The sequence below is a fragment of the Gallinula chloropus genome (assembly GCF_964237585.1).
Source record: "Gallinula chloropus genome assembly, chromosome: 13".
NCBI lineage: Eukaryota > Metazoa > Chordata > Aves > Gruiformes > Rallidae > Gallinula > Gallinula chloropus.
The window spans coordinates 19,639,384-19,665,210 of record NC_140098.1 but is presented as its reverse complement, the minus strand read 5'-3'; the positions used below and the strand labels follow the sequence as shown (position 1 = coordinate 19,665,210).

The 25,827-nt window shown below is 36.4% G+C and overlaps 1 protein-coding gene across 1 annotated transcript in view; it reads left to right on the top strand.

Annotated features, from left to right (window-relative positions):
* Positions 1-25,827, top strand: part of WWOX (WW domain containing oxidoreductase) — a 511,261-nt gene that overhangs the window by 133,082 nt on the left and 352,352 nt on the right. The window lies entirely within an intron of this gene.

The following is a 25,827-nucleotide window of genomic DNA, read 5'->3' as shown; positions in this document are numbered from 1 at the left end:
GGAACATTTGGTCCATAATGTTTTATATTACATGTAATTAAATTAGAATTTGAAATTAAAAAGCATATTTGCCTATATTTCAGCCTGAAAAAGCCTTCTTGGTTTAGAAAGCTGAATATACACCTTGTGGAATGTCTGTATGCAGGTCTGAATTGCCCACAAATGCTAATAATTTGTGTGACTTCACATCAGCCCTGTGTGATACCGTGTTGTCTCCCACCTGAAACCTGGAACAGGTTGTCCTTACAGGAAGCTAACAGCATGGAACAGAGTATACCTTTCTGGAACTTGCAGGAAGTCACTCGCATTAAGTTGTTGTCAGTTCTTGATTCAGATTATTTCACTGTCTAGAAACAGACCTCCTTATTGAATAAAGGGGGGAGAGTCTATCACATCTGTGGCTATAAGTAAGCTGCATTACAAATAAAATGATGAGTGCTTAACAAAAGGTTTTAAAAGTAAATCTTTGGTTTTTTTGCACTCTGGTATTATGTACCTATAACTTCTTTCTTGTCTGAAAGTCCAGACTTTTCCCCACTGCACTTTTTCCTCTGTGTTCTTCTGAGGTCCTCCAAAGAAGATTTCAAGTTCCTGATTTTTTCCTTATTCCTTCTCTTTTAGTCACCATCACTGGCAGAGCTAAACTGCAGCTGAAGTGCCATGGTGTCTCTGAGGTGTTACACAGCATTAATCTGCTCAGAATGTATTTGAGAAACCATAAGGAAGGAAATTTCTATTGTGTTATGAATGGTGAGGTGCTTGGGTGCCAGACAAGATGTTGCAATCTGATAGAAACAGCTGATATTTGCTCTTTTCTTCTTTTTTTTTTTTTGTCCCTTTACCTTTGTTTATGTCATTACTCCACTTGCTGCTAGGGATTTGCATCATCCTTGAGATCTTTCTCATACTGAAACAACATTATTTGTTTTACTTGCTGGAAAAATTATCTACTGCAATAACTGAAAACAAATAAGGTATCAATTTTCCATGGGCAAAGATGACTAAAATTTAGCACTGTGAGTTTGATGAGACTGTGAAAAAGACTTTCAGTGCTTCATGAAATTCAGTACTTTTAAAATGCTTGAAATTCTGAGATTCTGAGGGCTTTCTGGGTTTTGTGTTTGCATTTATTTGGCATATTGCTCTACAGGTATTCTTTTTTTCAATGTCAAGAATTGCAACAAGATGTGAAGGCAGAATGAAAATTTAAGGTTTGTAGAAAGCAAGCGTTCTCCTTATGGGAGTCTATTTTCATGGTGCTCATTGAAAAGTTATTTTCATGGTTTTATTCTGTTTTGTCAGGAAAGAAAATAACTAATAGCTGCACTAGATAATTTATACGTACAACCTCTTGGCCTCCCTTCCTTCTCCTAACTGTTTAGAAATGTTATTTTCTCCCCAAAGTGGGTGCCTGCAACTTCACCACATAGATATAATGTTAAAAATCTGGTTTTGGACAGGTTTGGACACTCCTCATTTTGTGGCCACACACAAAACATTTTTTCTTGTGGTGTTTACATGAAGTTATTATTTTTTTTTACAAGCTTTGCTAAGAAAAACAGCAAAACGTATCATACAGCTTTGTTAAAAATAATGATTGGGGAAGAGAATTTAAGGGAAAAAAACAACGAGGAGCTTTTCTAAATGTATTAAATGCTTGACTTGTATAAATCAACAAGTAAATGTGCAGGTTCAGAGTCTTCTTCTACTATTAGCTAACAACAGTAACTTTTACTGGGAGTAATCTAGTTTGAAATGTAGTGATTTCCAATAAAAGCAGGCAAGTGGACTTTAATACCTTGAAGATCTTTTTAAAAACTGCAACAGATTGCCTCTTCTTTTTTTCATACATTTCTTTGGTGCTAATGCAAACCTGCAGCTATTAATTTAGGAAAATGGTAACTACAGCCCAGACCATGTTTATGGCATGTGCTGGCCTAGGTCTTAGTGTGTCTCCAAACTGAGATTGTAATTCTTACCTCTCCTACTGGCCTTCCTTTGCCCACTCTTAAAGAGATTTAAGATTATGCTAGTGTAGTGTTATATTGATAAGTAGGTTCAGTAGTAGAAATAGTTATGTACTTTTTGCCTAACAGGTTTAATCTTTGATGCCTTTGTAGCCTGGCTCGTGGTGAGAAGTGCTGGCTGAAATTACTCCAGGCTGCTGAAGACCAAAAGCAAGCGTGCCTTGAAGTCCTCCCTTGCCTTTTGCTTTGCTTTGCTGCAGAGCTCCCTGGGTACCCCTGGCTGCATCCCTGAGCCCTCCAGCTACTGCAGATGAGGCAATTCAGTCTTGCCTCTGACCTCACAGTTTCTCATTTGTGTGCCTGAGCAAGGTCACATAGTTTGTTGTAAATAACACAGCAGGATCCAGACCTCTCTAGTTACCAGCTATCACATAAATCACAGGATTATTCATTTTCTTTAATAACAAGAGAGTAATAGAGATAACATTTTTATGAATGAGATAACTGTAATCAAAAGTAGAGTCAACCTGCTGTAGTTCATTTATTATGAACCAGTGATCTGTTGCTAGCGTTCTAGAAAGGTAGTCTCAGTTCACAGTGATGAAACTTGAGTTTTTAGCTAGCAGTGAATTTCTAATCACTTTGTTTTTTAATAAATAGTAGTCCATAAACTCTTTTTAATTGATGATTTTTAATTTTTTGGACCGACATAGTTACTGTGCTCTACAGCTCAGGAAGTAAATTAAGCACAGCCAAACAGGAATTATACAAAGCACTTAAACCGAACCAGATATTTTCAGCTGCTGGAGTTGTGGTGCTGTGAGTGACATGAAATGCGAATAGCAAATCCCATGTGGATTAAGATGTAAAATGGCAAATCTGGGTTCCACTTCAAACTCTTGCCATCTGCCAAATGTTAGGAGCCCTGCCAAATGGTAGGACCTCTGAGAAGACCTGATAGAAGGATATGGGGAGGTTACGAACAAATGACTAAGGAATAATTGTGCTCCTCTTAAATCAAGTTTCTTTCTGAGTTTAGAGTCCAAGAATGGATTCATTTTTGGCTATGATTTTTTCAAATGTAAATCTGTTGTTTTTTCCTTAAATGAGGAGGAATCAAATTCAAACTCCTCCTGTTCACTAAACTCTGAGCTGAGGCCATTCATGTCACTTGATGTGGCAATTAGGTATTCATGCATCTCTCTCTTTTTTTAATCTTTGTGGTCCTTTCTTCCTCATATTTTATATGAACATGCCTACCTGCTGATATTAAGCCTTCTAGATAGCTCTTTAAGAAATAGAGCTGCTCACCCACGCAACTGAAGCTCAGCAAAACCAAGGATTTTGAACAAAATTTAGTTTTTGTTTCTTTCACCTCTAGAAGCTAAAATCCTATGCCCAAATTTAAAATGGTAAATGATAAAAATAATATTACATAGTTGAACATTGTCAGCCTGTTTAATTTTGTGAGCATAACTCACAGAGCTATATAGACTTTGAGGATTCTAGAACATGGTTTATCTTTCCTTAGATTTTGGGGTTTTTTTGAAGTTGCTATTTTTGAGTGGACAGATGTTCAGGAAACCCCAAGCTTTTGTTGGCTGTATTTAGAACAGATGAGATACCAAATTGTCTGAAAAAGAATACAGTGTAGATCGTATTTTATGGAAATATAATTTAAATACTATTTCTTAATTGGGGGATACAGTGCTTAGTTACATTAACATTTCCCTGGAACTCCTTGGATATCCGAGATGCTTTATCATAACATGTTTTTTTAATTTCTCTCTATATCATCTTTGAAGAGGTGCCATACCACTTTAAACAGTTCACCAATCAGTTTCATATAATGGATTCTCTTTAATCATTTACATTCAGAGAAAGTCAAATATTCCTTAGGAAGCCAAAGTAATCTAACAGAATGTCTAGTGTTTGTGCAGCTGGATATCTTATTTATTTGAAGTTCTCAGGGAAATCTCTTCTGACTTTACAGAAAAGATGGAAGAGTAAACAGTAAGAGTGTCCAAGTAATCTGAGCTAGAAAGTCCCTTCTTTTAGAGCAAAGTCATTTAAAAAGTATATTTTCAATGTCCAAGAATAATATGGTGTATCAAATGCAATGTACTACATAATGTTTTTTCAGTATTCTCACTATTTTAACATATATGTCTCTGTGTGTATGTACCTATCTATCTATATAAATGAAAAATATACTTGGGGTTTTTAAAATATATTTAATATTCCTGGATAGGTGAGCACAGTAAGAGTCTGTTTTCCTGAAAAAGTGATTCATCTGTTTGTTTTTTGCATGTGACATGTCATTCATCATCATGTTGACATTCCCTGGATATAACAACTGCATAACTGAATTAACATTCCTAAAAACTTACTTGCAGGATAGCTATTAAAAATGTATGTGTATGTATAGAAAATTCATATTTCTAGGCTTTTGGGAGGTATCCTACTGTGATACTAATAGTGTTCCTAGCTCCTGACAGTTCTTTATTCCAAAGTTTGCTGTATATATAGGTGTGTCTTTTTTTCTCCTCAGGAAAATGTGAGAACTTACTGGGTTGGGTTTGTTGCTTTTTTTGGGTGGGTACTTTGAGGGTATAATGGATATGAGTGTGTTAATTTTCTTCTTTCTAAAGGCAAGACTCAAACTGCAGGATGTTCCTTGGCCAGGTTGGTGCATTGGCTAGATTCCCATGTGGAAGGAAAGAGGTCTGTGGTTGATGAGACTGTCTTGGTGTGTTTAGTTTTTCCACTGGATATTCACTAGTATTTTGTAGGTCAGTAGCTTCCATTGTATATCACTTAGATACCTGAACTTCTTTCTACTGTAGTCCTAATTTTTTTACTCTTTCTGTGCTGCCTTTCTAGGTAAGATTTTATGTTTTTCCAAAGAAAGGGAAGAAAGAGGGCATATGTGTTCCAGAAAAAATAATGAAATCAAAAAGTTCTCCTTAATTTTATAAAACTTCTACTGCCCATGTTAGTGTGAGACAATGTGCACTTCATCCTCTCCTCTTTTTAATTAACCTAGTATCTTAGTCCTGAGTCTGTGTTTTTTCACCTTTCTCAGAAAAGGATGAAAGCACAAATGTATGACTGTATATTAAATAACCTGAAGGTAAAGTCTGGAAGGGTTGTTATGTTTGAATGACTTAAGAAGTATATTTTAGAATAGAGGAGGAAGATTAGCAAAAAAGAACTTCCTGGAATCCACTCATCAGTGTACATATTAAAATTGTTCCATGTTTTGTTGTGCTATATGGCCTGAGTTTGTATGATTTATGTATGATAAAGTGGCAGACTGTACTTTTCTTTAGCAGGGGGAGGAAGCAAACATAACACCAAATTTATTGTTCTATTGTAAAAATCCACAGCAAGTGATGCAGTACTTACCAGATTTGCAGTAATCCATACAAGGATTTGTAATCAGAGAATTTCTGAATTTGCTTAGCTTTTAAAGTTTCCTTTGAGAATTAAAATACTTGAGTCACTTCTATTTTCCAATCTGTTTATTTTGCAGTTTCTGGGATATTTTCAGAGTACAAGCATCAATACTTCTTTAGCAATGAGGATGATAATAAATATAAACATCATAGTCAAATCTCATCCATTATTTCAGTGACAACTTGCTTTTGGAGTTATGTAATGTGACTGTGGATGTAGCACTGTCTTCTGTGCGTGTACGTCTATAGGAGGTATTCAAAGAACTTTATCAATTGCAAAAGCATCACGTGAGCTAAACATAGCAATGTTAAATGATGCTTTTTATATAAAAGTAATTTTTGAGATATAGAGACAGTTGTTTGTCTTAAAGATTTACTTGTCCCAAATATGCAGGATTGATTTGCCAGTGGTGTGCATTTCCATCTCCTGTATTTTTAATGTTTCATCACACCACTGTTAGTTTCTTTTGTTTCTAGTAGATAACTTTGCATATACAAATGGCTGGTGAGATGTCTGACTGGGTGTGGAATTATTTACCCAAGTGCTGAGTACCAAACAGATGTGAAAATCCTCGTGCTCAACTGGCACGTTGCAGATTTCTGTTTGAACACTATACCCTCCATTATGCAAAAAACATTAAAGAACATTTCCAGTTTACAAGCTAGAGCATAAGAATACTTGGAAATACTGGGATTAAAATTGACACTTAAATTCAACACTCTTGAATATAGGCATTTTTCTTAGGGTTTCCTCGTCTGTCACTCTATTAATGAATGTAATTAGGGGGGTTTATTTTGCTCAAAAATTGGAAATAGTATTTTTTTTTTCCACTGAACAGCATTACTATTAAAATGTTGTCCTGAAATGTCAAACTTACATTATGATGAATACTACCAGTACAAGAAAACTAATTTAGCACTTCAAATAAAACAACCGTCTTGGCAATTTTTTATGATAATGACTTTGCAACGGTGTCATTTAGAATCTGATTGCCTACTCATGTCAAATAGTTCATCCCATTCCAAATAGTGCCATGGATCTAATAGTGTTAATTATGGAGCAGAGCCTTGATTTGCAGAGGATACTACTGGGTGTCCTGGTGCTCCCAGTTCCAGTACTGAAGAGACCATGGAGCAGCGTTATGCCTGTGTAGAAAAGGAATTTTTCCACTGCTGTTCCCCTAGGCAAAGGCCCCAAATATCAGCATGCCTGAGCAGGTAGGCAGGTTTGTGGTTCAGTTGGGCATTTGAAAAGTCCTTATGAATTTCCTCTTGTGGATGGGACATACATGTTACAATTCTGCTAGTTAGCCGATGGCATAAGTGTAAAAACTCATCAATGCTTTCTGCACTCTTAATGACAGTACAACAAAGGTTGGGTTTTTTTTCTGGGAAATGCTTTTTTTTGTTTGTTTTTGTCAAGATAACATGAGTAAACTGAAAATTAGTTAACTAGCTTTGCCAAGATGCAAGGTGTTCCCCTAAGCTGAATGGTCTTAGAGCTACCCTGATTCCCTTTGCTGAGCTAGTAGGTATAAAGTGAGTTTTTCCTCTCTGGTCTTGCAGCAAAAGCAGCAGCTTTGTGGGAAAAAGTATATGGGTTGTGTTCTTTGATGAGAAATGCATGTGAATTTCCATTTAAAGGAAAGTATCAACAAAAATGGCATTTCCACTTGTGATACAATATTTTTTGGTCTTCTTTTGGATTTTATGTTTCTAAAGAAACAATATTGATACAATATCTGATTTATTTTTGGTGGCAAGGTGAAATTTGCCATTGTGGCATCGCATGTGTGCTTATTCAATCGACAGTAACATGGCAATATAAATGGCTTTGAGCTAAGACCAGTTATGCTTTTCAGAATGCAATCTGGCCCATTGCAGGTTTTAGACAATCAAATACTGTGCCTGCATATTCAAGGCCTGCAAAGCTGAACACACAGCTCAATGCTTTTTCTGCTCTTAGGAAGGGAAAGAGACTCATCAGAAAACATTGTCACTGTCCACAGCAAAGATTCCTGTAAATAAAATCTAATTGCTAATCTATTCCCCTAAAATATTATTTATAATTTTTAATGAAATGTGGCTGGGACAAATTATGTGGTTGTTGCTGTTGACTATCATCATCAGAAAATAGTTCAGTTCTCCTGCTTCCATTCCATGTCCCTTTCTGCTGGCAGAGACATCCAATAATTAATTACACTGTAGTGCTCAGTAGCTGGAAAGAAAGGGTTGTTGAGACCTGAAATAGAAATGTTGAGACCTAGAATGGAGTTGGTCTATTTGCTTTAAACATCATGTCTAGTTGAAATATTTGTAGTCGGTTGTCCCTCTCTGTTTTGGGATATTTTTGTGAATTCTTCCCAAGCATATATTCTAAACCAGTTTGAATGACTTCCTAACTGCCTAAGTGTCAGCACTGAATGTCAAGAGTAAACAAATGAAAGTGTGTTCCATATTCTGCATTTGTTGTCAGACACTGTTGGTTTGTCATTTCCACGAAGTTTATTTGTTACAGTAAATGCTGTCAAGTGCTGCAACCATGCTTTTTCAAACTTCTCCAAATTGATCTGTTGAGGGGAGGTAAATGGATTACCAATTTTGTTATCCACTAAGATGAATTTGCTTTTGAGACTTTCTAGCAGCCTGGAGTTTTTTTGTGTTGTAAAACGAGACTTGATTGATAACTGTCATATCAGAAGGCAGAGGTGATATGTTCTTTCTATGGAGACAGTCTGTAAAGCTGCTGTAGAATACTGATATGTAGATTTTTCTAAGGCTGAAAATGGAGGTCTCTTGAAATGGTTTGAAGTCTTCACTGATTCACATGCTTTCTACCATGTTCCTGTTACCTTGTCTATTATTTCTAAGACTCTTATTTTGCTGTATGCTAACTGACACCGACTGAAAATGTTAGGGCTCACTTTGCACTTCACCAGTTATTAGTTGGCTAAAGGCTGTTTTATCTACTGTATAATATTAATTGAAATAGAAGTTAAAAAAATTACCTAGCCCTTTTCTTGTTATCTTTAGCAGTATTGGATGAGGTATTTCTAAACCTTTTGTAGGTATTTAAACTAAAACCTTTATGCAAAGCTATAGATAATTTTCTCAGCCATGACATGCCCAATGAAGACATGCTGTAGTTAAACAAAGTATGTGTTGTGGACAACATTTTAGCCTTATCAGTCTAGAAAGTAGTAGCAACAGACCATCCATGCATAGGTTTGCCATTCAAAAGTTGACAGATGGTAGTGAACATTGATGTCTCCTTCCACCTGTATTTCTCTCTGTACCTTCTCAGACCTCAGTCTCAGAGTGAGTTGCGCTCTCCTTTCAGGAAGGCTTTAGCTAGGATTCATTCATTACTGCAGTTGGTAGCAGAGCCTCCAACAGACAGGGATGGGGCTGAGAAAAAATAATTGGGTGTGGAAAATTCCTACCACGATCTCTATGAAGGGTCTGTTACACTGACCTGATGTCATTTCCTGCGCAGTACATGCCTTGACTTCCACAGCAAGCCCTGCTTGAGCTAAAGAAAAACTGGCACAGAAGCAATGAAGTTGAACTTAAAATTTCACATTGGTAGCTATAGCAGGTCAGATAATATTCTGTGTGAATGTGGTTTTCAAAAGGTAAAACTAAAATTAAGAAAATGTTTAAAGAAATTTTTCACCGTAGCCATTTAAAATATTTGTAACTGTAAGTTTTGGGCAATACATTAAAAAAAATATATTGAAGAATTTTATTGAGGAGCAAATCTCAGTTTTGTACAAAAAGAGCAACATTTCAAGGTGGTTGCTTGCTATTTTTTTGGATGGTTGTTTATGGTCAATGTTCACTGTTTCTGTTTACATAAAATACTCTTATTTGTGAAAAATGTAATAGAATTAAGTGGGGAAGTTGCTGCTTCTTCCTAATTTTCAGATGATGACCATTTTTCCTAAACATTTATATAGTTGGGGTTTTCTTTTTCAATAGAAGAAAGTATAGTTGGAATGGTTTCAGAGAAAAATGTTTTCCTTTTTCCTACTTTTTTGTTGTTTTTTTCAAATTTGTAAGTAACTAGATTCTCCAATCATATAAGTAACTAGATTCTCCAATCACTACAAACAAGTCCTTGAATTTCAGGCCAAGTATAGGAACCTTCATTCTTTTAGGTGACTGTTTCCAGAATTTCCAAGTGTGGTCATAAATAGATTGATGGAAGCTGTTGTCCAGTTTTCATTGCAGTGAATCTTCATGAGTGCCAATTAAATATGTTTACATATGCATTTAGTTTTCCCATCATAAGGATATATGGAACCAATGACATGACTTATATTTACAGGTATTTATTGTTGTTTTAATTCTTCCTTTTATCCACACCCTTTTGAATTATGAATTTTATCAGTCCTTAAATCTTTGTTTGTTTTAGAGAACGTTCTTTTTTTTTTTCTTATTCTTTTCCTTCCTCCTGGCACACCATATATGCACTAGCAAGTGCTAGCAGTTTCAGCTGCATTTAAGGAAATATTGTTGTAAGGCTTTTATGTGCTGTACTTCAATCAGCTAGTGCCAGCAGTATCCCAATAGAAAGACCCTCAACAGACCATTTTCAGCATTTTGCTGCAATTAAACTCCTCTGGTTTTAGCCCTCAGGCAATTTAGTACCTTTTTACATATGCACATTATGAACTTTTGACCAGGGCCTGGTAGTCATATATTAGATAGCAGCTTTTGAAAGCAGACTTAACAAGTTCCTCAGAGTATTACAGTCGGAGTCGGTTGTGGAAAAGGTAATTTAACCAACTTGCAGTGAGGCCATTCAGAATCTTACTGATGATCCTAAATATGTCTTTTTTTTCCTTGTTTCCTCTGGAAGCTGGTAGCAAGAGCTCTCAAAGAATGTGATTGATCTTTTATTCAGTAGCTAACGAGGGCTGTGATTCTATTAGTGCTCTACAAGGCAAGGGAACAGTGATTTAATGAAGTGTCTAGTGAGCTGGTCATAGATTTATCCTGTTGTCTCTAATTTGCAGTGCCGTTGTGAGTGTAAAAGAAACTGCACTCACTCTGCCATTAGGCAGGTATTTCCTTAGTAAATTGTTGTAAGGTCAGGTGTAGTTATCTTAGAAAAGGCAATGCCTTACCTCCTCAATGTCTCAAGATGACAGCCGCTGTGCTGAGCACTCACTGAAGCGGAAACATGAAGATCAGAGGTCCGTCTCCAAGTCCCCCTTAGCTGATGCAGGAGCAGATGAACTGCCAAGTAGGACTAATAGAGTCATAATTGGCGATTAGAACTGGAAAGGTGCAATAACATCTTAATACAAACTGGCGTATATTATAGTTAGTGTCAGTTGTAAAGTTACATGGTAGCCTGAACTAGTTGCACTTTGTTTTCTCCTTTTCAAGAAATGAGGCAGTGCATCCTGATAGATGCAGTACAACAAAAATGTAAGAACATCAAAACTTGAGTTGCTTTAAAGTGACATTAATGTCTTCAGTACATTTACTTCGGCATGTAACTTGTCAGTCTTACTCAGAAATGATGCGGTAAAAATTGCCGTAGACTTACAGATAAAATAATCTCATAAATATGCTTAATTTTTCACTTAATTAGCACTAAATAGTGGATTTTATTTCTTTCTATTGAAGGCCACTGAGTTTTTGTTCTGTTTGGCTTTGCTAACATGAGATGTTATTGTGATGATACAGCATAGCAAAGCTGTTTTGCCACTTTTTTCACAAACCTCTGAGTTCAGGTTAGGCAAAAGCCAGCAATTGCAGGAAAAAGTTATCTTTCCATGAATAGCTTGATAATTTGAGATGGAAGTTATGGTATATATTTGCAGGAAGTTCAGTGTTACCTGTTTCAATCAAAAAACAATATTGAAAAATAAGGAAGCAGATCTCATATGTGGGGTTCTTTCCTAGATCAACAAGAACAGTAGATAAATGAATTGTCTTGAGATTTCTGTGGCATTTCGTAGTGGCAGCTGGGGAATTCTCATGTGCAAAAGTGGTCAAACCTGACAATTAGAGCGGAGGTAATAAGAGATGAGATTGTGGGAGTACAAATTTGTTTATGTGTACGTCACAAGTCTGGGATCTCAACCCCAGGTTCCAGGCTCTATGCCTGGATGAAAAAAAGTTTCTGATGCAAAATTCATCAAATCTGTTTTAAGGGAAACTGCTAAAGTCTGCTATACAGCAGATGAAACCTTGAATATATCCAACAGCAATAGCAAAAACACAGTATCATGGTAACTTTTTATCCTCATATAATTATAGCACATGCATCTCCAAATCATTGTCATGTGCTCAGATGGATGATTTTGTTTTTGCAAAATAAAATATTTTCAGTTGGATAAGCCCTTGAACCCCTGTGAACTTGACACCCTGTGGGATGTCATCTGGGACCTCTGTTAAATATACAGATGCAATTAGTCTAGAAAAAGAGATATCGGGCTTTTAAATGAACAGCAAGAGGATTTAAAACAGTAAGCCAAACTTTCTAATTTCCTAATATTGACACTTGTGTCCCCCACAATCTTATTATAGTATTATTCTCTGCTGATCTACCATTTCATCAAAAAGTCTACAATGGAACTAAAAATCTAAGCCTTTTAGTCCATAGATCATTGCACTTGGTAAATGGCTTATTGTAGATTAGATAATGTGGTTCATAGCACATCCAAATCAATAAAAGACTAGTCTCAACGTAGTAAAGTGCTCTCAGTCTGATTCCTTTTATTAAGAATATCTGCCTTGAGGAAAGCAAAAATTTTAGTCTTTTTGCTTAATGTAAGAAAAAGACATTGCTTAAATTTCTACATGGTTATTTTCTTTCTTAGAGAAGATCGGTCCCATAGAGTTTGGTTTGATTTGATTTGAATCAAAATGAAAGATATTGTATGGAAAATGATAAAATTCTTATATTGGCAAAATTGAGAGCACAGTGGTTTGGTGTTCCCATTAGTATCCTGCTCTCAACTAAGATTTCACATTTTTTATGTACTCAGTGGTCTCAGTGAAATAAATAATTCTAGACATGTTCTCTTGGAAAAATCATCAGCAAAATTTGGCAATTTCAGCAAGAAATGGAGGTGGAGAATGCTTTCATTTGGGGGAACTGTGAAAGGAATACTTTGAAGAGTTAATGGATGATTAGATACCAGAAATGCAGTGGTGTTTTAATCTGGGTCAGTAAAGGCCTAAGATTCACCTTTAATCCTACAAACTCTGTGTGTTTAAGTTAAAGTGACGTAAAAGAAACAGAGGCAATAATAGCACTTAATTTGTCATCAGGCATCTAGGTGAACTGTGCATGGCAGATGAAGGGGAAGGTTGCTTCTCTGGCAGATACAGCTTTCATCTGTCCCTAGCACCCAAGAAGGTATCTGCAAGCGTGAGGCAAGAGCAGTGCTGTTGTAGAGAAATGGCTCTCCTTCCCATCCTACCCTGGGGATGATCCCATGTTCCTGAAGCTGTGCATGTACCAGAAGGATATGCTTATTTATATGGGGTTATGCAGCAGGCTTGTGTTTGTGTCAAGGAGGGAATATGTACTGAGAGAATTTTTGCCCCTTCTGGCAAGAGTTGTACCAGATACCTGGAATAAATTGGTGGTGCAATGGGAGCTGATGGCTGCCTCTGTCTTTAGACTTTCATTCATTGCAGCTTCTGTATTTTCCATTCCACGGGCCATGCTGCTGAGGAAAGCATAAGCAGAAGTTAAGAAATTTCAAATGTTAAGCTCCTGAACTTGCTCAAGAGCTGTCACAATTTGCAGCTTTGTTAAAGAGGGGGTTTGAAAGCGATATTTAAGACCTAGTGAGTAATTTGGAATTTCTTGCAAACAAGAAAGTCAGATTAACTGTAATTGGCTGTAGAGAGATGCTGTTAACTTACCATACTTTGACCATGTTATTGACCAGAATGTGTTTGCCCATGTTGTTAATAATTTATCCTTTAAAAAAATCTATGTGCATTAGTCTTTGATCTTCTCACAAATTTCAAAGCTGAAGATCCTATTTTCTTTTTCCTTTTACATTTTTCTTTTTTTTTAAAAAAAAAGTGAGAGAATGAAAAATAATTTTAAAACATTTTCCTGTTTATTTTGGTGGGAGAACTTCCAGATGACACTCATCTTTGGTAATGAGAAGTGTACATTAATACAGCAAGAATATATATGAATAAAAAAATCAAGGCAAGCTTATGGTACTTTGCAGATGAAAAATATTTGAAAACAAGACTTAATGCATCTAGTAGATTAAAACAGAAATTAAAGACTTTAGAGTAAGAAGAGATCAAAGGCTGTCTTTTCATTGTTCTTTTTATTGTTTATTGACTTCAAAAAGACTTTTTAGTTTAAGCAGACTTTAATGTCTCTTGAATGCTCTTTTGTAAAGTGACTTTGAAAACTCACGGATAATGTCTTCATTAAGTGGGGAAAAATCTTGGTAAAAATATAACTGTAACTTTGCTTTCATTATAATGGAAAGAGATAACACTTTGCTTAATTAAGGTCTGTTTTCCCTCTGTTCTGAATTTTATGACCATTTTTTTCATTGAAATTAGTGCTGATAAAAGCTTGAAGTAGACATTGCTAAACTGAAACTCTTAGTTTTCCAGAGAAGCACGGTAATGTGAGTTCTCTACCTATATTTGTTAATCAGTTAATCAGGATGTTGTCTTGTGTATACCAGCTATTTTTAGGAAACAATAGAAAAATCAAAACCCAAAAGCCTATTTGAGCTGTATTAATTCTAAAATAAAGCATACACTTGTGCATTGTCGGGAATGTTTATTATGAGACTTTCTGGTCTCATTCTGCTCCCAAATGTCTCTGCTTTTCTCACCAATCCCTGGTGACTTGATGTTTTAGGATTATGTTAATACCTATATTAATGATAATACAGATCATAAATTTGTGGAGGTAAATTGATAGATTAGGAAAGCTATGCTGAATAATTAAGACAAGGTCCTTGGCACAGATTTCTCTGGGGAGTCATGTGTATTTTCCTCAATATTTTGAGGTTTAAAAATGCACATGAAGGAACAGGACTGCCTTGACCTTCCCCCTCCCGATAGTACATCTTTTCGCACGTGGTTCTGTGAAACTCAATTCTTGTTACTTTTAAATGCAAAGGGAATTTTCCTTGATTTCATTCTATCTTTTCTCAGAAGCTGTCTGTATGGGAAGCTAAATGTTTCTTGACAGTTAAAAATATATTCTGTAATATAGATGAGTTAACTGCCTCCTTTTGGTTAACTTCTTGCCAGTATTGACTGAGATTCATCCTCACTTTTAGTTGGATTCTTACTTTTCTGCAATCATGGTATAATATAATCTTAGTTTTAACAATTTCTGACATGTTTTATAGTGGACATCAATTGTTTGTTTCTCTGAGGGTGGTAGATAATAGATGTGGTGGTAATTTTATGAGATCTGCCCTTCTCATTCTGTGTATTTCTGCCAGGGTGGCATGCACACATATTGGGCAACCTGTTTGGCTCTTCCTGAGGATCAAAAGATTCTGACTTGCAGTCTGCAGAAGCTGTTTGCAAGACCTTTTTATGTATTTAAAAAAAACCCTCAACAACTCATTTAAATGTGGTAGCTGAGTTTCCAAAGCTTTTTTTTCTGTGAGAAATGTGTACTGCATATTTTCTGTAACTGCCTAAACTCGCTTCAGCTTTAAAGGAGATTTTCTGTCTTCAAAAGGAAAACCAACACTACACTTGTTTCCCCTTGCTTTCATTCATGGCTGGGGACAGAGCAGCAAGGCTAGATTTATTTTTACTATCTTCATCTATGATACACATATTAGTAATCTTATGTCCAGTGTAAAAATGAGACACTGAAAAGAGTGTCCTCCTGGATGAATCAAAAAGCCACCTTTTGTCTCAGTTTTGAGATTGATGCTAGTGTTGGTTTGTAGCTTTTGTTTACTTCGGTTTAGGTATCTACATTTTGGATTTGATGATTCAGTGTACAACGGTTCCATTTTGTAGACTGTTTTACTAGTTTTCATATTTGTAGTTGAAAAAAAATTCAGTATAAAAATTATAGCACGTAAATTTAACTGTTTTTACAAGTGCAATCTTTGTGGGAGGCTTGGAGGCTCAATTGCCCACTGAAACAGGGGAAATAAATGCCCTTGAGAATTTGCATTTGGGTCATGTGACATTGTTAATAATTCTTATGTATGTACAGTGTGCAACAGGAAATGAGGCTGTGTAGCCTTTGAAAAGTAACCCAGTATTACTGCTGGTGCTCAAGTAGAACCATCTAAGCTCCTCTATAGGAGATGACAGAAATGGAAACCTAGACAAAGAAAGTAACAAGTTAGCTGGTAAAATTGGTATAATGTGTAATCCTGCTTATTAGGTTGAGTAGTTAATGAGAAGGTTATTGAAAGTTCGTGTTGATTATACACATGGCTGATGCTGTTTGGGTCATGTGGCGTGTTGGCACTACAGGCATGGTAAATGGCTAAGATTCCACACAACCAGAAAGAAGGCAAAACTACAAGGAAGGGGAGAAAAGAACAATGAAACAAAACAATGAAAGAATGAATGTGGCCCAATTCAAGCTTTCTATGGTAATTACTTTTGCCTTTATGTCTTATTAGATGGGGAGGACCAACAATGTGATAAATAGGGTTGCCAAGCATTTTGCAGCTTTGAATCTACTTGCAATGGAAAACAAGAGGCACCCAGCATACAGGGAGCTTGTTCACCTGAAATTAGATAACCTACTTCTGTGCTGGGTGTTTGTGAACAAAAGGTGGCAAACTTTGTTCCCTTTTCAGTGCTACAGATCTTGGCGTGCAGGAGAGCAGAATTTGGCTCAAGGGTTCGTTTGCATGTTAGATGCTTCAGTTATATTATTAAGCAACCCAAACCTGGTTTCCTGGTTTGTGCCACAAAGCGAGGCCACTATAGTAGTAATGTAAAAGGTTAATTAATTAAAAGGAGAATGCAAAATATCTTCCTAAGACGGCGTGATCAGCAGAATGAGAACATTTCAAGAATAATTATTTAGTTATGTATGCCAGATAATAAAGAGCTCATAGCGGTGATTCCCAGACTTCTTGGTGGATATAATGACTTGTCATGAGCCCCAACTCTACAATTTGTTCTCAGGCAGTTGTGCAAGCCCATTCTGGAAACCAGTGCAATAGATAAAATATTATCTTTAGCAAATTCAGCGTTTCTCTGAGAACTGTTTGAAAAAGTGAGACTACTGCCTGTATTCCCTTCTCCAAAACCACTTGAGCTGTCTTGTTATGAGATCTAACTCCTTGTTATCTACTATGTGTAGCAACAGGGGACCTGAGGGGACCTCTGAAGAGGAGAAGGGTCAGCAAATCACAGAGAGTTCAGGCAGTGTAGCTTTCTTTTGGGTTTGAGGCAAGACCCAGAGTATGCTGATAAAGTCTTGTTCATAGCTGGGCTGTGCTCAGACTCTGAAGTTGCTTTCTGTCTGAGCAAAATGACATATTCATGAACATTGGCAGTACTGGCATGTTGGTTTTTTAGACAAAGTCTTTCTTAAAATGAACAGTGCTGTCAACGGGGGAATGCTGAAGACATGTCTGCAGAACAGCTTTGTGTTTGCCTGGTTTGGACAGCTTGTAGTGCTTCCACATGCTCCTTTTTGCTGAGTTGATTTCCCCTCTCTGCAGTGATGACATAGCTGTTGTAAACGAAGCACTAAATTGTTAGAAGACACCTACCTTTTCCCTAATTTAAAGCCAAACAATTCACATCACCTCAGACTTTTCCCTACTTTAGCTACTTATGGCAAATGTCCTTCTCATTAAATTTTTGGAGTTCTAGTGATGTTTGTGTGGGTTTTTTTGAAGACAGTAAAATCGTGTTAGAGAGGATTTGGAAGACTCCAACATCTTTCTTTAGGAAAGGGATGATATCCAGCTGCTACTCAGCAGCTGCTGCATTAGCACAGGAGAGTGGTTCTAAGGCAACGCTGGCATCCTGCTCCTGATACTGCAGCTTCTCAGTTTTATGGTGTAACTTTGAGAAATCTTAAATAAAACTGCTCAAATTTTCCCTAGTCATGCATGCCATGCATGACAGTCCACATAACTGCTTTTGCAGCATCTCCCTGGGGATGTAATATTTAATGTTGTATCTGTTTGCATCACAGTTGTATTAATTACATTTAAAGTAAGTTTTGAGCTAAGGTAGCACAGCCTTATTTCAGAGCATAGAGTGTGCATGTGTTGTAATGAGGCTTGAGTACAGTTGATCTATGACTTGGATATAAGGGATTCTTAAGGGAGTTTGCTGATTTATGTAGAAGACGGATGTCTGTGGCCATTAGGAAACACCAGTTTTTATTACCTATCAATCTCATGGAAAACCTATGGCAGCAAAATCTCCTCTAATACTTATCTAATCTGTTAAATTAGAGATTAATGAAATTAAAACCTATCCAGAGGATGAACATACATTTTTAAGAGCAAACAATATCAGAAGAACAATACAGACTATTTGAAAGCATATACAACAGAGGTCTTGAGACAACAAAAGGATAAATCACTGTACTCAATTGTTGTCGTAATCCACTTTTTGCTTTGCTTAGTTTTAAATTGCAAAAAACTATGTGAATATATATGGGTTATTATATTACTAGAGAGGGGAGTACAAAAGGCTAATTGCAAACCAACACACCATTTAGACTATCATGCACTCGGTTTTAGAATTGTCTTAGAATTTAATACAGTTGAAGTTTAATTTTGATTAAATACATACTTATTTTCAGATTTGTAGAGTTCAAAAGTAGCTACTCAAATACATTTGTATGACCAAAAATTAGAAGAAAACCCTTGTATGTTCTGTGTAGTGATGACTGTTATTTAAGGACAGCTGTGTTGGGAAACCATGAATCTTTACATGGGGGGTGGAAAAACCCAGTATCTTAAATATTTTTAAAAGGAAAAAAAAACCTGGGGCAATATACCATCTATCAGTTAATTTCTAAGCATCTAATTTTCAGTGTTCTGTGTGCTCATATTTCCTTGCAGCTACTATATACAGTGGGATATAAAACAGAAGGAATTTTCAAAAAAACCCCCTTGCATTTATCTATACATAAAACAGAAAATAGTATCGAGGTGACCGTGTGTGTCAGTACATCACTTCATTTCCACACCACCTGCTGCAATTAAAAATGAAATCACCAAGCAGCAAGTACAGTAACTTCATCAACCAGCTGATATTATAATTAATGACTATAGAGTCTCTATTATTGTGTACTTCCAAGGCATCAAGTGGAAAGCTGTCATAGTGCTTTAAATAATGAAAAAGTTTCAGGCCTTGATAAATGGCTCAGTTGGATGCAGTTTAGAAAGTTGAGAGCATATGCTTCTGTCATTAGAAACTAAGGACCCTCGTTACCCTTGCTATAACTCTTCAGATTCATCTGAAACTCTTTGATCCCCTCATGTACTTACACTGTGTTTAAAATGCAAAAGTGTAGAAAAATATGGTGTGCATGAGAAATTCAGTTAGTAGGAAGAAAGATTAAAATAAAGCTACTGTTCATTAACGTCTTTGTTGCAAACCTATCGGAAAAGATAGCATTACACTGTATCCACGTTTCTTTTGAAATGAGGGTAAGCAAACATTTTTCTTTGATTCCTTTGAGATTTTTCTTTTAAGAAACAATTGAAATCCAATAAAGAAATGTGCTTCAGAGGATGCTTGTGAAGATATTTAACTGGCTCAATAGAGAAATGACAGCGAGGGTATTTGTTCTTGCAGTCTGTACTTTAGTGCAGCTCCGTGGAAGACTAAAATGATGGATGCAGAATAAGTGTGAAGAGTAAAGTACTGAAGCAGAAATTCTGGGTGTTATTGGCTGAGAAAGATTTAAACAATATATGAACTTTTATCAGGCAAGCTATTGGTAAACTCACTTCCTGAACAGTACAGTTTTGTTGCTAAATAGCATCGTTTTAACTGAAAACTAGTAGTTCTCAGCTGCTATTTATTTTTCCTCTTACTCTGGAAGTTTTGTATAATGTGTTTGCCTCTGAGGATATTTCATAGCTGAAATGCTGAAATGTTTTGCTTGGCAGAGCATGTTACAGATAGAGAAAATTTTGTCTAATCCCTGACTTTCATGGTTGTCATTTTGCTTTGTTTCATGTATAGAAGCTATATGCCGGAACCTTTCAAACCTTTTATAAGGGAATTATGTTTCTTCTAAAGTCTTGAATTAAGATAACGGAACCTATATGTGAATACATATATGAATGTATAATCAACAACAGAAATAAAGATTTCTTCCTCCCTATTATATGAACATGGGAGATAATATAATAAGCAAGTGCTGGGTTCCCCTCTGCTTTTCATTGCTTAGAATCTGTTATTTAAAATCTACATTTCATGAGCATCCAAACCCTGGGAAGCACTGTGCCTGGGCATTACGTGCAAGCCTCTAACTGAAGGATATTCTGGCCCAAGAATTTCTCAGTGGCTAAAACGTGTGGTCGACAACCTGGTGCTAAATTAAGGAGTGAAATGGAAAGACCTATGAACCGATGGGAGGAGATGAGAAAATTCTGCCTGTGCAAGGAAGAAGTGTCGTGTTTATCCTCTGTTGTGTGGCAACTGTCAAGCTGCTAGAACAACGGCAGCAGCCGGTGCTGCGAGTGAATCCCTGGGATTCTTCATATTGCATAGCTGCTTTGGGGCTTTTTGGTGGTGGTTTGGTGTGTTGTTGGTTGGTTTGCTTTTTTTCCTTGAGGAAAACAGACAGTTGCGTGCCCACTTTGCAAGGTTTGCCTCGGAATGTTTACAACCATTGTAACTGGTTAGAAGCAGGGGAAGTGCTGATGCAGTGGGTCCATCTCCATCTGTGTCGAAGGTGTGCTTCCTCGCCTGAGATGTGAATTTGTGATAAGTGCTGAATATTAACGAGGATATTTGGGTTTAATATAATGATCTTATATCACCACACCATCTTGGAAAATTAGATTAAACCTGAAGGACACAGGATCTGATCCATCTTTAAATTCATGATGTGTGAAAGTTGCACTTCAGACAAGTGTTAGGCTAATTGATTCCTTAGCTGGTGACTTTAATAAGTTATAAACAGAAATATTTATCTCGGTGTGCTAAGTGGCTAGTAGACTGAGAATAAAGATACCAAAGACATTAATAGATGTAGGATTTTGCATATATTCAAAATATTGTCACATTGTGCTATTAGATGCCTAGGTTTTCAACATATTTCAGGACTTTTATGCCCTTGCTGGTAATTAAATTAATTATTTAGCTATTGTACACAGTCTTGAATTACTGTATGATTAGCTTGGGCACTTAAAACTATAAGAACTCTTGAAAGCAAAATCCAAGCATAGATATTGCATAGCACGTCTTACAATCTAAATATTGCTCTTAGTCTAATCGAAGCAGCAAGACTAGTCACAGCAGTTGATGGACTATTTTTCAAATTGATTTCAAAAATGTATTTAAGGGGATGATCTTCTACTCTAGATTACCTATTGATTTTTAATATGAAAAGCTCATTATATAAGCAGTAACTGCATATAAAAACCTAGCAAACCTTTGCATAAATCCTTTAATTGAATTTCCAGAGCCTGTGGTTCTACTTTTTTTTTTAATTAAATCTATTTCTTTTTTTAAGTGTTACTGTGTAATTTGCATGCTGTGAAGTGGCCCTGTCCCAGATAAAGTGCCATTGATCCTTATTAAACCTCACCTCTGGGCTTGCTCAAAACTAACTGGAAAAATTAAAGTGTTCATGCTGCAATGCACTTATTGCTTGTGTGATAGGATTATGGAAAAAAAAGAATAACATTAATTTCCAAGAGAGAATTTATAATGCAAGATTTTATTTTTTTCCAATTTGATAATTAATAGCAAAATCATATCCTAAATATAAATTGTATTTCAGTCTGCAAACTGCAGTAGTAATTAGGAAAGATAATGTATACCTGATATAAACCCATGATGTTGTATATGGACACTCCTTTGGTATATTAATTTTTTTAAGTGTTCAAAATGATTATGGATTCAGCCCAACAGCTTAGAGATTTTAGAATAAAAAATCTGGAACTTAAGCAGTACAGTTTATTAATAGCTGCTTCTATTTTATTTCTTGAGTTTAAAATGTGAAAAACGATAGTCTGCAAATACTCACGCTAATAATTTTTATATTAAAATTATCATGAGAAAGGAAAGTATATAAGTTGCAATACAATTTTCTATTTTTTTAAATACCTAACATTTTTATTTGAAAAGCAATAAAATCTCCTAAAGAAATATTCATAATCAATAAGAATACAAAGCATGGAATATATTAACAGAGTTATAAAAATGTTTGCAATATGACTCAAAATGAAAAACACAGCGAGTTATGTATGGTTTAAAGTGTAATCAATTTTGAGGTTGCATATGAGGATATAAATGATAAACACAAGTAGTAGCATTTTTAGTAAGGCTGTTGCAAAAAAATACTATATTTACGGTCTATTCCATCCTTTTTATAGATCATTAATGTAGAAAACAAACACAGTGTATCCATCTCCTTAGGCAGTTTAAAATTCCATTAAATGATATTTTGAAATGGAAATGTTGAGCTCATACTCTATGCTGCTTTCTGCGAACACGTGCCGTACTGAGACTGAATGCAGGCTGGGTTTCCAGCAGAAGCTGATGCCGTAGATGTTCTAGTCAGGAGTGCTCCAGATTTGCAGGGAAGAACCGTAGTTTTTTCCCACTTGCAGCAACGAGAACCGCCAGATCTGGTGTATTTTAAGAAATTGGTGAGAAATTGCCTGTGATTTATTACATTTGGCTGTGTTGGAACTGTCCATTGTAGCATGACGTCGTTCCACAATTAAAGTACTCGTTTCAGTACATCTCATCCACAGAGTAATTTTACTCTCTTCTTGATGCCTTGTTTGTGCATTTGAGAACTCTGTCCTTGCTTCCTCTACGTTAAGCCTCCGTTAAGCCCTGAACTTGCGTTGTGCCTCTGTTATATAGAAGTTACAGGCACTGGAGCTCTTTGCCACTGCTGGGATGCATGGATCATTTTTCTTTGGCACATAACATTATAGGGTATTTGGCAACGTTTCTTAAAAACAACACAATAAAAGAGAAATCCCCTAAACCTCTCTAATTCCCTAACCTATGCGGTTTGTGATGTTACACAGGTATTTAGAATGGGTTGGATGAAATGTATAGAGAAAACATGTCCAGTGTGTTATTACTGGGGTAAATTGTTCCTCCTATGTGTCTGAGAAGAAATGCAGTCTATGCAGCCTTTTTTATTTCAGATGAAGACCTGGATGCTTCTCTGACAGTTTTGCAGTACTCTTACCATTCCTAAAAAAGAAATGTCATTGTAGGACAGCAAAGTAGGGAGATGAAGAACATAGATTTTGGATCAAGGGAATGGTTTGTGTTGTTTTGGTTTGCTCCTTGTGGAAGTAGATTCATGGCTTTGAGTTTGAGTATGTAAAACACTGAGCTCCTCATCTATGCTGCAGCATTCCTGGGCTTGCATGGGTGGTTGAAAATGTCCAGGAATATCTTCCTTCACAGGGACAGCTGAGTGGTTCTTAAAAAAAATCCTACAATGCTTGCTGAAACAGAAAAACAAATGGGCTTCTGTGCCACAAAATATTTTCAGAAAATCTTCCTGATTTCACTGTTTTTAGAAATTTCCTGTGATTTTTTTTTTTTTTAGTGGCCTTTCTAGAATGTCCTGCAGTGTTCCTGAATGAACCTGATTTTTCTAGTGTTATTTCCTGAAGGAAAAAGAGAAGGTAGACAGAACTAGGGAAAGAAGTGAATTGGTCCACTTGCAGCAATATGGGAGTTACTCAGAAAAGCTATGCTGACCTGTGGCCTTCTTGGTAAATGAGCATGAAGGCACGTTGATATCTTAGTTTACTCATGAGTGACCGGTACTGAGCTGATTAAGGGTAGCTGGAACGATCAGATCAGCAGCAAGCCAGTGCAATTGCAGCTGCAGCAGACCTGCTTCTTTCTTCTGCTTGTGAATTTGGCTCTAGAAGGTGGTTGTCGTGTCTAGTTCTCGATACCAGTCTGTTTGCTCCTTCTTTGCTAGGGCAATATTGTCTTCAGCTATGACCCAAATGTGTTTCGATCCCATCCATCCAGGCGAGCACGTGAGCAATGCAGGATACTCGCTCCAAGTTTTCATGTTAGCTTGCAGGATTAATGTGAACGACTTGGTCATCATTATGGGCATCCCTCCTCTGTGTGGTCCAGCAGTTGTATTGTGGATTACTTCTTTGAAAGGTTGTCACAAGTACTGTCCTGCTCCTTCAAATGTGTTTCTGTTTTACCTGACCTACATCACATGTGTTCTGAAATGAGGCTTTAGGAAAATGGTTTTCAAATTCTTTCCTGGTTGTTTGTCAGTGGATTTGTTGTAGTTTCCTAATGGTCTTTAGTGGAGGAAGTAAGTGACACTGATCAGTGAAGGTGGACAGTAAGATTTATAATGTATTTGTGCTAGCTGATTGCCAGCAGAACTGGCCTTTCCCAGCGGTGCTGTACGCATACTTGGAAAATCAATAGGGATTAGCCTATGACCCCCTTCACATACTTATACTGTGGTCTGCATTGCTTACCAATATTTCATCTGTTTCACTTAAATGCTGTGTTACTTACTCAATAATGTGTGGCTGTTCTTGCAAGCTACTAATTAATTTTTAAAATGCAGTATCACTTGAAAAGGAGATAAAGCACACCTTTAGCATCAGAGTGAGTGGAGGGCAGTGGCTTACTTAGTGAATTTGCACTTGGTACCTTTAATTAAAAATCCTACTTTGAAAGATTAAAGTTATACATCAGATTAAAAAAAGTACTAAATCAAGTACAGAGACCTTTTCATGCTGGTTGCCAGCAAGCTAAATTGCCAGGTTTAACTAGTACCTACAGTACTGTGCGTGCCATTTGCTGGCTCAATGTGACTTTACAATATGCATGTTCATAATTAGAAAATGCATATAAAGAACTTATTATTGGTGACGTTTAGATAAATGTTTACTTATTATTATGTGTTACACAAATTTCTTTTGAACCAGGGTTAGCGATTTCTGACATGTGTTTAGAAAGATTAAGGTTTCAATTTTGTTTTACTGTTTAATTTTTTGCTTGGTTTACTGGTTTTTGTTATTGGTTTGGGTTGGGGTTTTTTTGCATTTTGGCTTAAAAATACTTGGTTTAAAGTTCTTCCCTTTTTGTCTCAAACTGAAAAAAAGAGTCATGTTTATAAATTAATATATTTCATTTATATTGAGTCTGGGCATAAATTTGACTTTTTTTTTTCTAATATATAAAAATAATATATTTTTTTCCACAGTGTTAAAATTCTTATTTCAATTTTTAGTTTACCATTATGTTTGGATTTGCCAAAATCCAAACATAATGGCCTAAAGCAATTGCTTTGGATAATGTTGTTCTCCCAACAGAGGGATTTTAAAAATTCACAGTTTCTTATGCAAGTGTACCTATTCCCTAGAGTTACTTATACTTTCTTATTGATCTAGTAGCTGGTATTTGAATTGGTCGATGTACTCTGTAACTTGTTTAAGATACCCTACCTGAACTATTAGTTTAAATAATATATTCATAAATTGATTAATCATTACAGTAAGAGTTATTAGCTGCATTTTTATCTGTGCGCTCCCCGCAAATGACTCCTGGTATAATAATCATGCATATATAAACAGATTCAGGTTTAAATTGCAGTACGCCTTATAATAATTACACTGCTAGCAATAGTATGTTTCTGCAAGAAGGAATCAACCTTTTTCTGTGTGGCCAGCAAAACTCAGTGTGTTTATTTAATGTGGATAAAGTAATTGTAAATATTGATGTGCTTACAAGCCGAGTTATGGGAGAGAGGAAAGAAGGAAAGAAGAGATGTGGCTTTTGTTGGCAGAGGCAACTACCTCTTAAGGTTTGCTGCGTGTCTGGGTATGTCCAGGTGCTGAGCGAGCTGAGCAAGGTGTGTGGGAAGCTCTTATACCACAAGTGCATGGGTGATAGGTGGGAGGGTGTTACGCAGCCTGTCTGTGACTGCAGGTGCAATGGGGTGACTGGTCAGACTGGGGAAGCTGGGGCCAAATTTATAGCGCAGACCTCATAGCTTGCTTCTCCTTCATAGAAGAGTACCACAGAAAGGAGCCAGGGCATTACCTAGTCAATAGATATTTATAAAGCAATACACATAAAGGGCTGTAGCTGCCCCTGCCTCTTATTTATTGCAGAAGAGTTTTGACTTGTGTGACTTCACTTTATAACATCTTGCTTTTGAAAGGTCTGGCTTGCTATCAGTATACGTATAGCATATACAACTGCTGTAACTGGGGGGT